The sequence below is a fragment of the Moschus berezovskii genome, chromosome Y (assembly GCF_049115385.1).
Source record: "Moschus berezovskii isolate FMDL1 chromosome Y, NW_MosBer_1.0, whole genome shotgun sequence".
Lineage (NCBI taxonomy): Eukaryota > Metazoa > Chordata > Mammalia > Artiodactyla > Moschidae > Moschus > Moschus berezovskii.
In genome coordinates this window covers 16,768,492-16,782,566 of record NC_142489.1, presented here as the reverse complement: position 1 = coordinate 16,782,566, position 14,075 = coordinate 16,768,492, and the positions used below count along the sequence as shown (strand labels likewise).

At 39.1% G+C, this 14,075-nt stretch overlaps 1 pseudogene; it reads left to right on the top strand.

The window, feature by feature from the left end:
* Positions 1 to 7,027: 7,027 nt before the first annotated feature.
* LOC148773070 (heat shock transcription factor, Y-linked-like) lies at positions 7,028 to 9,673 on the top strand (annotated as a pseudogene).
* Positions 9,674 to 14,075: the final 4,402 nt, after the last annotated feature.

Sequence of the window (14,075 nt, the reverse complement as noted above, 5' to 3'; positions counted from 1 at the left end):
ATTGGGCCTGTTCATGCTATCTAGTTAGGTTTTCTCTAATGTGGCAACTACAAAAATACAAAGGAGGACAAGAAATAAGGATATAATGTGGAGGGCGGCATGAAGCTGAACCCCTGTGGCAAGAAGGGAGAGAAATTTTGTTCATCAATGATTTCTATTGAAATATTTGGTACCAGCAGTTTAAAGGGATGAAAGAAAAATGTACACACTGAATTATGGAGAAGTGATTTTAATGTACACATCATATAATTTGAATGTTCAGCAGTTCATTTGAGTTCAGATGCTCAGTCATCACCGACTCTTTGCGACCCCATGAATCACAACATGTCAGGCCTCCCTGTCGATCACCAAGTTGCGAAGTTCACTCAAACACATGTCCTTCGAGTCGGTGATGCCATCCAGCCATCTCGTTCTCTGTCGTCCCCTTTTCCTCCCACCCCCAATCCTTCCCAGCATCAGAGTCTTTTCCAGTGAGTCAACTCTTTGCATGAGGTGGCCAAAGAATTGGAGTTTCAGCTTTAGCATTAGCCCTTCCAAAGAACACCCAAGATCAATCTCCTTTAGAATGAACTGGTTGGATTTCCTTTCAGTCCAAGGGACTCTCAAGAGTCTTCTCCAGCACCACAGTTCAAAAGCATCAATTCTTTCTTCACAGTACAACTCTCACATCCATACATGACCATTGGAAAAACTATAGCCTTGACTAGACGGACCTTGTTTGGTAAAGTAATGTCTCTGCTCTTTAATATGCTATCTAGGTTGGTTGTAACTTTCCTCCCAAGGAGTAAGCGTCTTTTAATTTCATGGCTACAGTCAGAATCCACGATGATTTTGGATCTGACACTGTTTCCTCTGTAACGCGTTTTATTTCCCATGAAGTGATGGGACCAGATGCCATGGTCTTTGTTTTCCGAATGTTGAGCTTCAAACCAACCTTTCACTGTCCTCTTTTGCTTTTATCAAGAGGCTTTTTAGTTCCTCTTCACTTTCTGCCATAAAGGTCATGTAATCTGCATACCTGAGGTTATTGATATTTCTCCCGGCAATCTTGATTCCAGCTTGTGCTTCTTCAAGCCAAGCGTTCCTCATGATGTAATCTGAATGTAAGTTAAATAAGCAAGGTGACAATATATAACCTTGACGTACTCCTATTCCTATTTGGAACCAGTCTGTATCTCTAAGTAAATGAGAGTTGTGGTTTTATGTGCTCAAGGTGTCCTCATATTTATGAACTCCATCTCTTACACAAAGAATCGTGGAGGATAAGCTCTATTAAGTGATAGTCTTTCAGCAATAGGATCTATATTATTCAGTGAGAAAGTTTTTAAGTAGTGTTGGGGTTCCAAAACAGCTCATTTAAGATCTTGGAAGCAAGTAAAGATTTTGATTACCCAAAAAAAGTTGTCTAAAATTATATTTTGACATATACACATATCTACACATACGAGCATGTTTGTACGTATGGGTGTGTGTATAGAAAAATGTACAATGGCTTTTAATTCCTGTTAGGCAAAGCAGCAATGGAAAAAAAATCAAACCCAAAAGTAGAATGATTCAAAAATCTACTCGGTTATTGAATATATGTAAGTGGAAATATTTCCAAATATGTTTCTTTGGCTGCATCTAAAATATGAGGACTCCTTTATATCACTCCCCTCTTTCGTTTTAATAAATATCTAACAATTTTCAAATGTTTGTCCAGGTTTAATGACAAAAATAAACACGTATGGAAATATATATATACATATATATACATCATAGATATACAAATATCTATATAAAATAGACAGATATGTTTGCTTAACAGAAAATATTGATACCAAGTTTAGATGTCAGAATTATTTCCAACTCCATGCTCTATCTCATCATGAAAGAGCCAAAGTTGTTGTTGACTCAAACACTCCAAGAACTGGGGATCCTGATTAAAAATCGAACCTGAACTGGGATTCTCGGTACATATGATCACGCTCTAAATCCAACACTTTATTTCCTTTCTTGTTCTAAACAGTCCCTTCTTAAGATTGAAAAGTATGAAAACCGAGAGAGAGAAATAGGAGATTCTAGACTTCCTCGTGTTCCAAGAGTAATATTAATCAGAGAAAATAGAAAAGACAGAAACAAAGGAAAATAATCAAGCGATATAGAATAATAATGTTTTAGCCATTAAGCAAAGACAAGGATCGTTAGTTCATCCTCAAGGCCATAGATAACATTCTGAGCAATATCCTGTGAACAATTTTAGAGATACTAAAAATCACTGCAGATGCTGATTGCAGCCATGAAATTAAAAGACGCTTCCTCTTTGGAAGGAAAGTTATGACCAACCTAGGTAGTATATTAAAAAGCAGAGACATTACTTTGCCAACCAAGATCTGTTTAGTCAAGGCTATGGTTTTTCCCGTGGTAATGTACAGATGTGAGAGTTGGACTGTGAAGAAAGCTGATCGCCAAAGAATTGATGCTTTTGAACTGTGGTGTTGGAGAAAACTCTTGAGAGTCCCTTGGACTGCAAGGAGATCCAACCAGTCCATTATAAAGGAGATCGATCCTGGTTGTTCATTAGAAGGGCTGATGCTAAAGCTGAAACTTCAATACGTTGGCCACCTCATGCGACGAGTTGACTCACTGGAAAAGACTCTGATGCTGGGAAAGGTTGGGTGCGGGAGGAGAAGGGGATGACTGAGAATGAGATGGCTCTATGGCATCACCAACTCTGTGGACATGAGTTTGAGTGAACTCCGGGAGCTGGTGATGGACAGGGAGGCCTGGAGTGCTGTGATTCATGGGGTCGTGAAGAGTCGGACACGACTGAGCAACTGAACTGAACTGAACTGAACTGAAAGCCCCAACCAGGCTGAACTGTAAGTACCTAGACCACAGAGTAGTTGGAACCAGATGGGCAATGATGTTGACTCCCAATATCCTCAGTAACAGGCCACTAGTAGAATGTCCCCAAACTATATCACACACCCCATGCCCAACCTTACTGTGTCATTAAAATCATTCCCCTGAAAATATTCGGGGAGTGTGGGTCTTTGAAGGACAAGCTGCTAGGACACCTTGATTCATTCTACAATAAACTATTGCACAGAAGTGAGTAATCAAAATTTAGTTGTGTTCAGTTCAGTTCAGTCGCTCAGTGGAGTCCGACTCTTTGCGACCCCATGTATCAAAGCATGCCAGTCCTCCCTGTCCATCAGTAATTCCCGGAGTTCACTCAGACCCGCCTCCATTGAGTCTGTGATGCAATCCAGCCATCTCATTCTATGTCGTCCCCTTCTCCTCCTGCCCTCAATCCCTCCCAGCATCACAGTCGTTTCCAGTGAGTCAACTAGTCGTATGAGGTGGCCAAAGTGTTGCAGTTTCAGCTTTAACATCAGTCCTTCCAATGAACATCCAGGACTGATCTCCTTCAGAATGAACTGGTTGGATCTCCTTGCAGTCCAAGGGACTCTCAACAGTCTTCTCCAGCACCACAGTTCCAAAGCATCAGTTCTTCGGTGATCAGTTTTCTTCACAGTCCAACTCTTACATCCATATATAGCTACTGGAAAAGCCATACCCTTGACTAGATGGACTTTTGTTGACAAAGTAATGTCTCTGGTCTTTAATATGCTATCTAGGTTGGTCATAACTTTTCTCCCAAGAAGTAAGCATCTTTTAATTTCAAAGCTACAATCAGCATCCGCAGTGATAAAATCTGACACAGTTTCCCCATCTATTTCCCATGAAGTGATGGGACCAGATGCCATGATCTTAGTTTTCTGAATGTTGGCTTCAAGCCAACATATTCACTGTCCTCTTTCACTTTCATCAAGAGGCTTTTTACTTACTCTTCACTTTCTGGAGTAGGAGTGATGTCATCTGCATATCTGAGGTTATTGATATTTCTCGTGGTAATCTTGATTCCAACCTGTGCTTCTTCCAGCCCAGCATTCCTCATGATGTACTCTACATAGTAGTTAAATAAGCAGGGTGACAATATACAACCTTGAAGTACTCCTTTTCCTATTTGGAAGCTGCCTGTTGTTCCATGTCCAGTTTTAACTGTTTTTTCCTGACCTGAATACAGGTTTTTCAAGAGGCAGGGCATTTGGTATTTCTGGTATTTCCATCTCTTTCCGAATTTTCCAGATTTTATTGTGATCCACACAGTCAAAGGTTTTGCCATAGTCAATGAAGCAGAAATAGATGTTTCTCTGCAACTCTCTTGCTTTTTCCACGATCCAGAGGATGTTGGCAATTTGACCTCTGGTTCCTCTGCCTTTTCTAAAACCAACTTGACCATCTGGAAGTTCATGGTTCACATATTGCTGAAGCTTGGCTTGGAGAATTTTGAGCATGACTTTACTAGCCTATGAGATGAGTGCAGTTGTGCGGTCATTTAAGCAATCTTTGGCATTGGCTTTCTTGGGATTGGGATGAAGACTGATCTTTTCCATTCCTGTGGCCACTGCTGAGTTTTCCAAATTTGCTGGCATATTGAGTGCAGTACTTTCACAACATCATCTTTCAGGGTTTGAAATAGCTCATCTGGAATTCTGTCACCTCCACTAGCTTTGTTCATATTGATGCTTTCTAAGGCCCACTTGACTTCATATTCACTTGACTTCACATTCCAAGATGTGTGGTTTGAAGTCATTGATCACACCATCATGATTATCTTGGTTGTGAAGATCTGTTTTGTACAGTTCTTCTGTGTATTATTGCCACCTCTTCTTAATATCTGCTGCTTCTCTTAGGTCCCTATAATTTCTGTCCTTTATCGAGCCCATCTTTGCATGAAATGTTGCCTTGGTATCTCTAATATTCTTGAAGAGATCTCTTGTCTTTCCCATTCTGTTGTTTTCATCTATTTCTTTGCATTGATTGCTGAGGAAAACTTTCTTATTTCTCCTTGGTATTCTTTGGAACTCTGTATTCAGATGCTTATACCTTTTTATTTCTCCTTTGCTTTTCGCTTCTTTTCTTTTCACAGCAATTTGTAAGGCCTCCCCAGACAGCCATTTTGCTTTTTAGCATTTCTTTTCAATGGGGATGATCTTGGTCCCTGTTTCCTGTACAATGTCATGAACCTCCCTCCATAGTTCATCAGGCATTCTATCTATCATATGTAGTCCTTTAAATCTATTTCTCCTTTCCACAGTATAATTATAAGGGGTTTGATTTAAGTCATATCTTAATAGTTTAGTGTTTTTCCCTACTTTCTTCAATTTAAGTCTGAATTTGACAATAAGGGGTTTATGATCTGAGCCACAGTCAGCTCTGGTCTTGTATTTGCTAACTTTATAGTATTTCTCCACTTTGGGTGAAAAGAATACAGTCAATCTGATTTTGGTGTTGACCATCTGGTGATGTCCATGTGTCGAGTCTTCTCTTCTGTTGCTGAAAGTACTTGCTTGCTATGACCAGTGTGTTTTCATGGCAAAACTCTATTAGCCTTTGTCCTGTTTCATTCTGTGCTCCCAGGCCAGACTTCACAGTTACACCAGGTGTTTCTTAATTCCTATTTTTACATTCCAGTCCCCTAAAATGAAAAGGACATTTTTTTTTAAGCATTAGTTCTAAAAGGTCTTGTACGTCTTCACAGAACCGTTCAACTTCGCCTTTTTAAGTGTTACTGGTTGGGGCATAGGCTTGAATTACTGTAATATTGAATGGTTTGCGTTGGAAATGAACAGAGATCATTCTGTTCGTTTGGAGATTGCATCCAAGTACAGCATTTCAGAATCTTCTGTTGACCATGATGACTACTCCATTTCTTCTAAGGGATTCCAGACCACAGTAGTAGATATAACGGTCATCTGAGTTAAATTTACCCATTCCAGTCCATTTTAGTTCACTGATTCCTAGAATGTCTACGTTCAGTCTTGCCATCTCTTGTTTGACCACTTCCAATTTGTCTTGATTCATGGACCTATCGTTCCAGGTTCCTAAGCAATATTGTTCTTTGCATCATCAGACCTTGCTTATATCACCAGTCACATCCACAACTGGGCATTGCTTTTGCTTTTGCTCCATCCCTTCCTTTTTTCTGAAGTTATTTTGCCACTGATCTCCAGTAGCATACTGGGAACCTACCGACCTGGGGAGCTCCTCTTTCAGTATCCTATTATTATGACTTTTCGTACTGTTCTTGGGGTTCTCGATGCAAGTATACTGAAGTGACTTGCCATTCCCTTCTCCAGTGGACCACATTCTGTTAGACCTCTTCCCTATGACCCGCCCATCGTGGGTGGCCCTACATAGCATGGCTTAGATTCATTCAGTTAGAGATCAGTTAGAGAAAGCTGTGGTCCATGTGATCAGATCGACTAGCTTTCTATGATCACGATTTCTGTGTGTCTGCCTTCTGATCCCCTCTCGCAATTCCTACCATCATATTTGTATTACTCTTACCTTGGTTTTGGGGTATCTCTTCACGGCTGCTCCAGCAAAGCACAGCCACTGCACTTTACCTTCGAAGAGGGGTATCTCCTCACGGCTGCCCCACCTGATCTTGAATGTGAAGTTGATCCTCACGGCCCTCCTGTGCCCGCACAGCCAGCGCCACTGGATGTGGGATAGCTCCTTTCGGCTGCTGCCCCTGGTCTTGGGCATGGGGTAGCTCCTCTTGGCCACTGCCAAGAATCACTTTTGTTTCAGAAACCAAATGGATTTACTGATTTGATTTATACATATAAAAATTCTTTAGGAATGAGATTTTGCAGGCTCATGGTTTTTGTTGCTATTTGTGTAAGGAGACTGTATTTTAAGTTGATGCTGAAGTATAAACACTGGTTGAACATTGCCCATCAATTTCTAGGAGACCAGTGACATTGTTATGTCACAGCTACCCTTCACTTGCTAGGAGACCAGTGACTTTGTGATGTCACAGCTACCCTTCCATTGCTAGGAGACCAGTGCCTTTTGGAACCATTGTGATGGTCTAGGGAGTTTCCCCCTTAGGCCAGCCAAGCACCATTTGAATTTGCTGCGTGTAATATCAGAAAAATGAGAAAAGTATCTGAAGAAAGATTTTTCTGACATGGCACATATTTCTTCAGAAATTCAATATGTGCCTCCTAACGATGAATCCACTGGTTCAGAAACCTCCATCAGACCTTTGTATGATTATACACTTGCTGGGGACTCGGTTTTGCGATCTCTTATTGAAGAATATGCTTTTCAGGAAGTTCTGATGAAAGTTCTGAGGAAGTTCTGATGAAAAGGTTACGTTACATATTTTCTGTCTCTGAAACAGCTGAGCTGAATGATTTTCTTCCACTCACTTTTCCACAAAAATTGTGGAATATAGTGGAAAGTGATCAATTTGAATCTATTTGGTGGGATGAGAGTGGCACTTGTATAGTGATCAGTGAAGAACTCTTTAAGAAAGAAGTCTTGGAAAGAAAGGCGCCTTTCAGAATATTTGAAACCAATAATATGAAAAGTTTAGTTCGACAGCTGAACGTTTATGGGTTTAGTAAAAAGCGACAACCTCTTCAAAGATCTGCTTCACTATCTGACTCTCTGGAAGAAGAAAACAACATCTCTCTTTTGAGCAATGTATCCCAAAATTTTCACTTATTAGCAATATGTAAGATTAAATCATGTGACCTAGAAAGCATGTTACCATATGTAGCTAAAACAGAATTCAAAATTGATATAGCAATTTGTTGAAAAAGCTTTATTGTTTGAAGTTGAGACAGCTGGAACATACAATATTTGATGTTTAACAAACTTTCCAATCAACTTGAAACAAGATACGAGTCTTGAAGCTACTTATGGTATTTACTATATATATGCAACATATTTTTAGTTGAGGAGCACATTTGTTTCTAACATGTTACCTGTTAAAACTACTCTGGAGGCGTTTAATTTGATGGAATTTAATTGGTATCATTGAAGGAATTATTTTTTCTTTTCTAATTTTATTTATTTTAATTGGAAGCTAATTACTTTACATTATTGTATTGGTTTTGCCATACATTGACATGAATATGCCCCAGGTGTACATGTGTTTCCCATCTTGAACCCACTCCCACCTCCCTCCCTCCCTCCCTCCTCCCTCCTCCCTCCTCTCTCCCAAACCATCCCTCTGGTTCAACCCAGTACACTGCGCATCCTAACCTGGAACATCGAACCTGGAATTGGGATTCGTTGCACATATGATAATATACATGTTTCAGTGCCATTCTCCCAAATCATCCCACCCTCACCCTCTCCTACAGACTCCAAAAGACTGTTCTATACATCTGTGTCTCTCTTGCTGTCTCATTTACAGGGTTATTGTTATCACCTTTCTAAATTCCATATATATGCGTTAGTATACTGTATTGGTGTTTTTCTTTCTGCCTTAATTCACTCTGTATAATAGGCTCCAGTTTCATCCACCTCATTGGAACTGATTCAGATATATTTTTAATGGCTGAGTAATACTGCATTGCTCATGTGCACCACAGCTTCCTTATCCATTCATCTGCAGACGGACATGTAGGTTACCTCCATGTCCTGGCTATTATAAACTGTGCTACGATAAACATTAGAGTACATGTGTCTCTTTCAATTTTGGTTTCCTTGGTGTGTATGCCCAGGAGTGTGATTGCTGGGTCGTTTGGCAGCTCTGTTTTCAGTTTTTGAAGGAATCTCCACACTGTTCTTCATAGTGGTTGTGCTGTTTGCATTCACACCAACAGTATAAGAGGATTCCCTTTTCTCCACACCCCCTCCAGTATTTATTGCTTGTAGACTTTGGGATATAAGCCATTCGGACTGGCGCAAAATGGTACCTCATTGTGGTTATGATTTGCATTTCTCTGATTATGAGTGATGTTGAGCATCTTTTCATGTGTTTGTTAGCCATCTGTATGAAGGAATAAACTTTTATAGTTTAGCTTTTATGGCAGTTTTACCTTGGTTTATAAAGAAACTAAATAATTGTATCCTTTGACTTTAGTTACAGATCTACTGCAATCCAAATTTCAAAAAAGGCTATCCTCAACTTTTAGTAAGAATAAAAACAAGAGTTGGGATTAACAACGTGTCTGCAATATCTTCATTAGTTCGAGATTGCAAGAAGAAGCATGTTAAAGCAAGTGTCAAAATAGATGATCGTAACTCTGATTTTCTTCATGAAACTAGTGGAGAGAGTACGTTTTCAGCCTCCACCAGTTTAAGTGTGCCTTTCATACAAAAGCCTCACACCAGTCAGATAGTCACTAATACAAGAGCTCTAGCTCTGTATGACTTACCTTCCCCATCATCAATATCAGTTGGCCAAACAGAACAGATTGTGGGAGATCAACCTGCTGTTTTAAATCAGTTGAGCATTTTTAAGTGGCACTCACATAGCAGCTACACTCAGGTAAATGGCCACGTTGAGGATTTGCCTACTACAGCTACATCGACTTCTCAGAACCACATTGCATCTCCATTACAGAGCAGTTATTCTGGACTGATGATGGAGCCTTCTAAGTTTCCAGATAGATAGAGTGATATGTCAGTCCATGACAGTCTTTTCCGTGACCTTCAAAAGAGAGGCAACTCATGGCCCTCAGTACCAACGATCACTTATACATCTGCCTCCTCTCTTTCAAGTCAACTCATCAAGAATCATCGTTATGTGAAAACCGTGCTAATTATAATGGACCTATCAAATAAATGTCAATTTATGGAGCCTAATGAAGATTGAAATTTTGGTTGGGAGATGTCAACAAATACCTACAATTCTTGTATTTGAACAATAAAGTTACATGTTCATCTTCATAGTTTCATTTTCTTTTTTCAAACAATAAGAGAAAAATGAGGCTTTAGTTTAATGTCTGGCTATTTTACTGCACTGTTTTATAAACTCTTCAGAACAAGAAAACATTCATTATGCATCCTAGGTCAATGACACCTGTTCTAATATTTGTAAGCAAGAAAATGAGAACAAAGAGAAAAGAGGTAATGGATATAACTTGATTTCTGAAATCATCCCTGCTGAAATGAACGGATAACTACATTAAGAGTATATGGGTGAAGGAAGAGATACAAATAAAATCAAACAAATGGAAATGCACAGTATGTACCTTAGTGCATTCACAGTTACATTATATTCTATTAGATACTGGTAGCGTCTTAAATGGGTAGACAGCAGGTTATCTTCAGTATAGAAATTCATTATGTACTTTAAAATATAAAATCATGATCATCAAAATCATGATCACCACTGTACTGTCACTCTGATACTAAAGATAACATGACATAATCAGTGACTGGCCCATGGTCAGCACAAGATATGTATTTTACAAGTGATATTGTATAGGATCATTTTTGTTCTGCTGTCCTTAAGTGAAAGCGAAAGTGAAGTAGTTCACTCGTGTCCGACTCTTTGCAACCCCTGTAGACTGTAGCCTACCATGCTCCTCCATCCATAGGTTTCTCCAGGCAAGGATACTGGAGTGGGTTCCCATTTCCTTCTTCACGGATCTTCCTGACCCAGGGATTGAACCCGGGTATCCCACATTGCAGGCAGACGCTTTACTGTCTAAGTCACCAGGGAAGATGCTGTCCTTAAGGTATGCCTTTATTTCCTGATACCTAGATTCCACCCTATATTTCCTAAAGCATGTTTAGATACTGTTTATCGGTTCCCATAGGAGAGAATAAATTCCTGGTGGTGATTGCAGAACATCAGTGTGATGAACAAGTTCTGTGAAGACATGGTATCTTTTTTCCTTAATAATTTCATTATCTTTCTCTTATACTGTGCTTCCGGAGCTACAATCTCTCAACCTAATTTCAGTCATGCTAAGCCCCTTCTCACAATTTTGTCTCAACTCTTTCTTGGGGTTGGAAGGAGCTGTCATTCAGGTCTTCCATGTGTTTTGGGTCTACTCTATGTATTTTTAACATCAGCTACAATTAGAGCCTGCAAATGATACATTTTAAGTACTTACTAAATTATCAATAAACAAATGTCATAACCAATCAAATGCTATATACATTACTCAACATATTCCTATAACCATCAGTTTTATCATAATTGGCCTTTCCTCTTTACTGATAACTTTTTCCAAGTTGATAAATATTTATTATATTTACACGAATGTTAAATGTGGGAATTCAAACTATAAAATGACTGCTGCTATCATGAAGTTTACAGTCTATAAGAACACATTCTAAGCGTGTAGTTTCTGGACCCAGTACCCTAAAATTCAATAGTAGTTGTGGAGACATGAATTAAAAAAAAAAAAGAATCATTAATTTTAATAATCTAGAAAAGTCATGGAGTAAGCAGGGATCAATATCAATGGTTGATCCCTAATATATTTCACAACGAAATACTCTGAACAAAGTGTCTGTTTGTTGGACTATCCAGATACCATGAACACTACCTAGAAATCTTTGTAATCTCAAATTTGGGGTCATTCCTTTAGACGTTGGTGGCAACATAAAGTCAGATGCCTGTTTTGGGATGGTTACCCACATAGGACAACATCAAGTTAAGTTGACCACTTTCATTCTTGCAGCTAATGAACAGTGAAATCTGTGGAATATCTGTGTAGATAAATGAATGGTCAACAAACACACTTTTTCTATCACTGAAAAATTTCATTCAAGAGGTGAGCATTTTGAAGCAATGGTAAGCATTATTGAAATTGGTGTCCTTATTTATGATTTCAAGACCAAAGTTCAATGCTCTTGCTTTAGATTTCAGTTTTTTTTATGAAACTAAAAGACACTTACTCCTTGGAAGGAAAGTTATGATGAACCTAGATAGCATATAAAAAGCAAAGACATTACTTTTCCAATCAAGGTCTGGCTAATCAAGGCTATGGTTTTTCCAGTGGTCATGTATGGATGTGAGAGTTGGATTGTGAAGAAAGCTGATAGCCGAAGACTTGAAGCTTTTGAACTGTGGTGTTGGAGAAGACTCTTGAGCGTCCCGTGGACTGCAAGGAGATCCAACCAGTTCGTTCTAAAGGAGATCAGTTCTGAGTGTTCATTGGAATGACTGGTGCTGAAGCTGAAACTCCAATACTTTGGCCACCTCATGCGAAGAGTTGACTCACTGGAAAAGACTCTGATGCTGGGAGGGATTTGGGACAGGAGGAGAAGCGGAAGACAGAGAATGAGATGGCTGGATGGCATCACCGACTTGATGGAGATGAGTTTGAGTGAACTTCAGGTGTTGGTGATGGACAGGGAGGCCTGGTATGCTGTGATTCATGGGGTCGCAAAGGGTCAGACAGGAGTGAGCAACTGAACTGACAAACTGACTGACGATGTAGTCCAATTTGCATCCTTTGAGCAATATCACCTTAAAGGTGATTCCATTTGCTATTTCATTGCCATGTGCTGATTATTCGTTCTCAGTCCCTTTTACCTCCTTTTCATGTTCTGCTTTGAGTGGCAGGTCCTTCTCATAAAGAACAGGAATAATCCACTTAGTCCTCTGTGATAACTTGGGAAAGACATGGACAAGGACATTCAATATATCATGTTGAAAAGCTACTGTTTTTGTTCCCTCCTGAAATAAAAACAGTACTAACCTGTACTAACAGCATTAACCTGTACTTCAATTGTCCTACCAAGGGAAACCTGGTTATATGGTCCATTCCCTTTTTATCAATTCCCATATGGCTTTAAAATATCAGTACCTGTCATTCTCCAAAGCTTATAGAGAAAATAGCTCAATACCTTAGGGAAGCATTGTACATGAATTCAATTTTCTTTCCTTTATGTATTTACTTTATAATTGGTGCTGAATATTGTAAAACTGAAAACAAAATTTAAGTGAGGTAAACACAGAATATTGGGGCAAAAAGTAGAAAAAATTGATGGGACAAGTCAGGGGATGAAATTGGATACTTAAAATATAGCAAGCAAATGTGTCACTGAAGGGCCTAAAGAGGTCAGTATGACTTCAATATTGTTACACTACAACTTTATTTTCATCAAATCACAGAATAGTTTTTCATGCAAATATTCTAAGATCCCATGGGATGTAGAACAAAGTTCTATCTTTTGAAACATATTGGTTTAAAATGTCCCTAGAGTGAAATCATTTAACTACAAAATAACTTCCAACATTAAGCCTAGGAACAGATATCAGAGAACTCTGTGCATTTCATAGGTGTCCTTCAGTGAGTACTTTGGTTTTCTTTTCCTTTCATAACTGTGTTTTGGGCATGTAAGGTTGTGACTCTCCTTGTGTGTGTGTGTGTGTGTGCGTATCAGATTAAGAATGTGATTGTGAGTGTATGTCTGGGTTCTCTCTTGGACTTTTATGTTAGATATTTTGGCTGAAGAAATGACTAATTCAATAGTATAAAGAGGTACAAATTAAAATGTCCATTCAAAAGTCTGCTTTAGTATTTCAAAGTACAAGACAAATGGATGAGTCTCAGAGATTGAAAGCATTTCAATAATAACCAAGCTACTCCACCCTAACATACATAAAATCTATGGCACTTCACAATCAGCCCACCAAAGTTGAGAGGGGCCTTAGAAGTCTGTGATGTCTGGCAATAACAAAAACACCCACCTACTAATTTAGCAATACCAGAGAAGCTAAGTAGGTGCGTGGAGTTTCAACCAGGCTTTCTTATAATAGGATACTACAATCCTATTAGAGGTGGCACACTCACCATTATGAATAACATTCTTAGGGATCAACGAAACTAATGATGAAATCTGTAATTCTGTTCCCACACGGTAGAAGTGCCCTTCCTCCTTCACAAGGGTATCAGTTAAAATAGACAATTAAATAGAAGGAAGTGATAACATGACCCACATACTACGTAGATAAAATCTTCAATATCCAAGCCCTACCACACTAATAAGATAATGACTATACATGAATTGTGGTTTCAGCTCTGTGTGACAATCATCATATAATGGCACTGAAACATGTATATGATCATATATGCAACGAATTGCCAGGCCAGGTTCGATGCATGATACAGGATGCTCAGGGCTGGTGTACTGGGATAAACCAGAGGAATTGGTTGGGGAGGGAGGTGGGAGTGGGGTTCAAGATGAAGAACACTTGTGCACCCGGGCAGATTCATGTCAATGTATGCCAAAACCAATACAATAATGCAAAG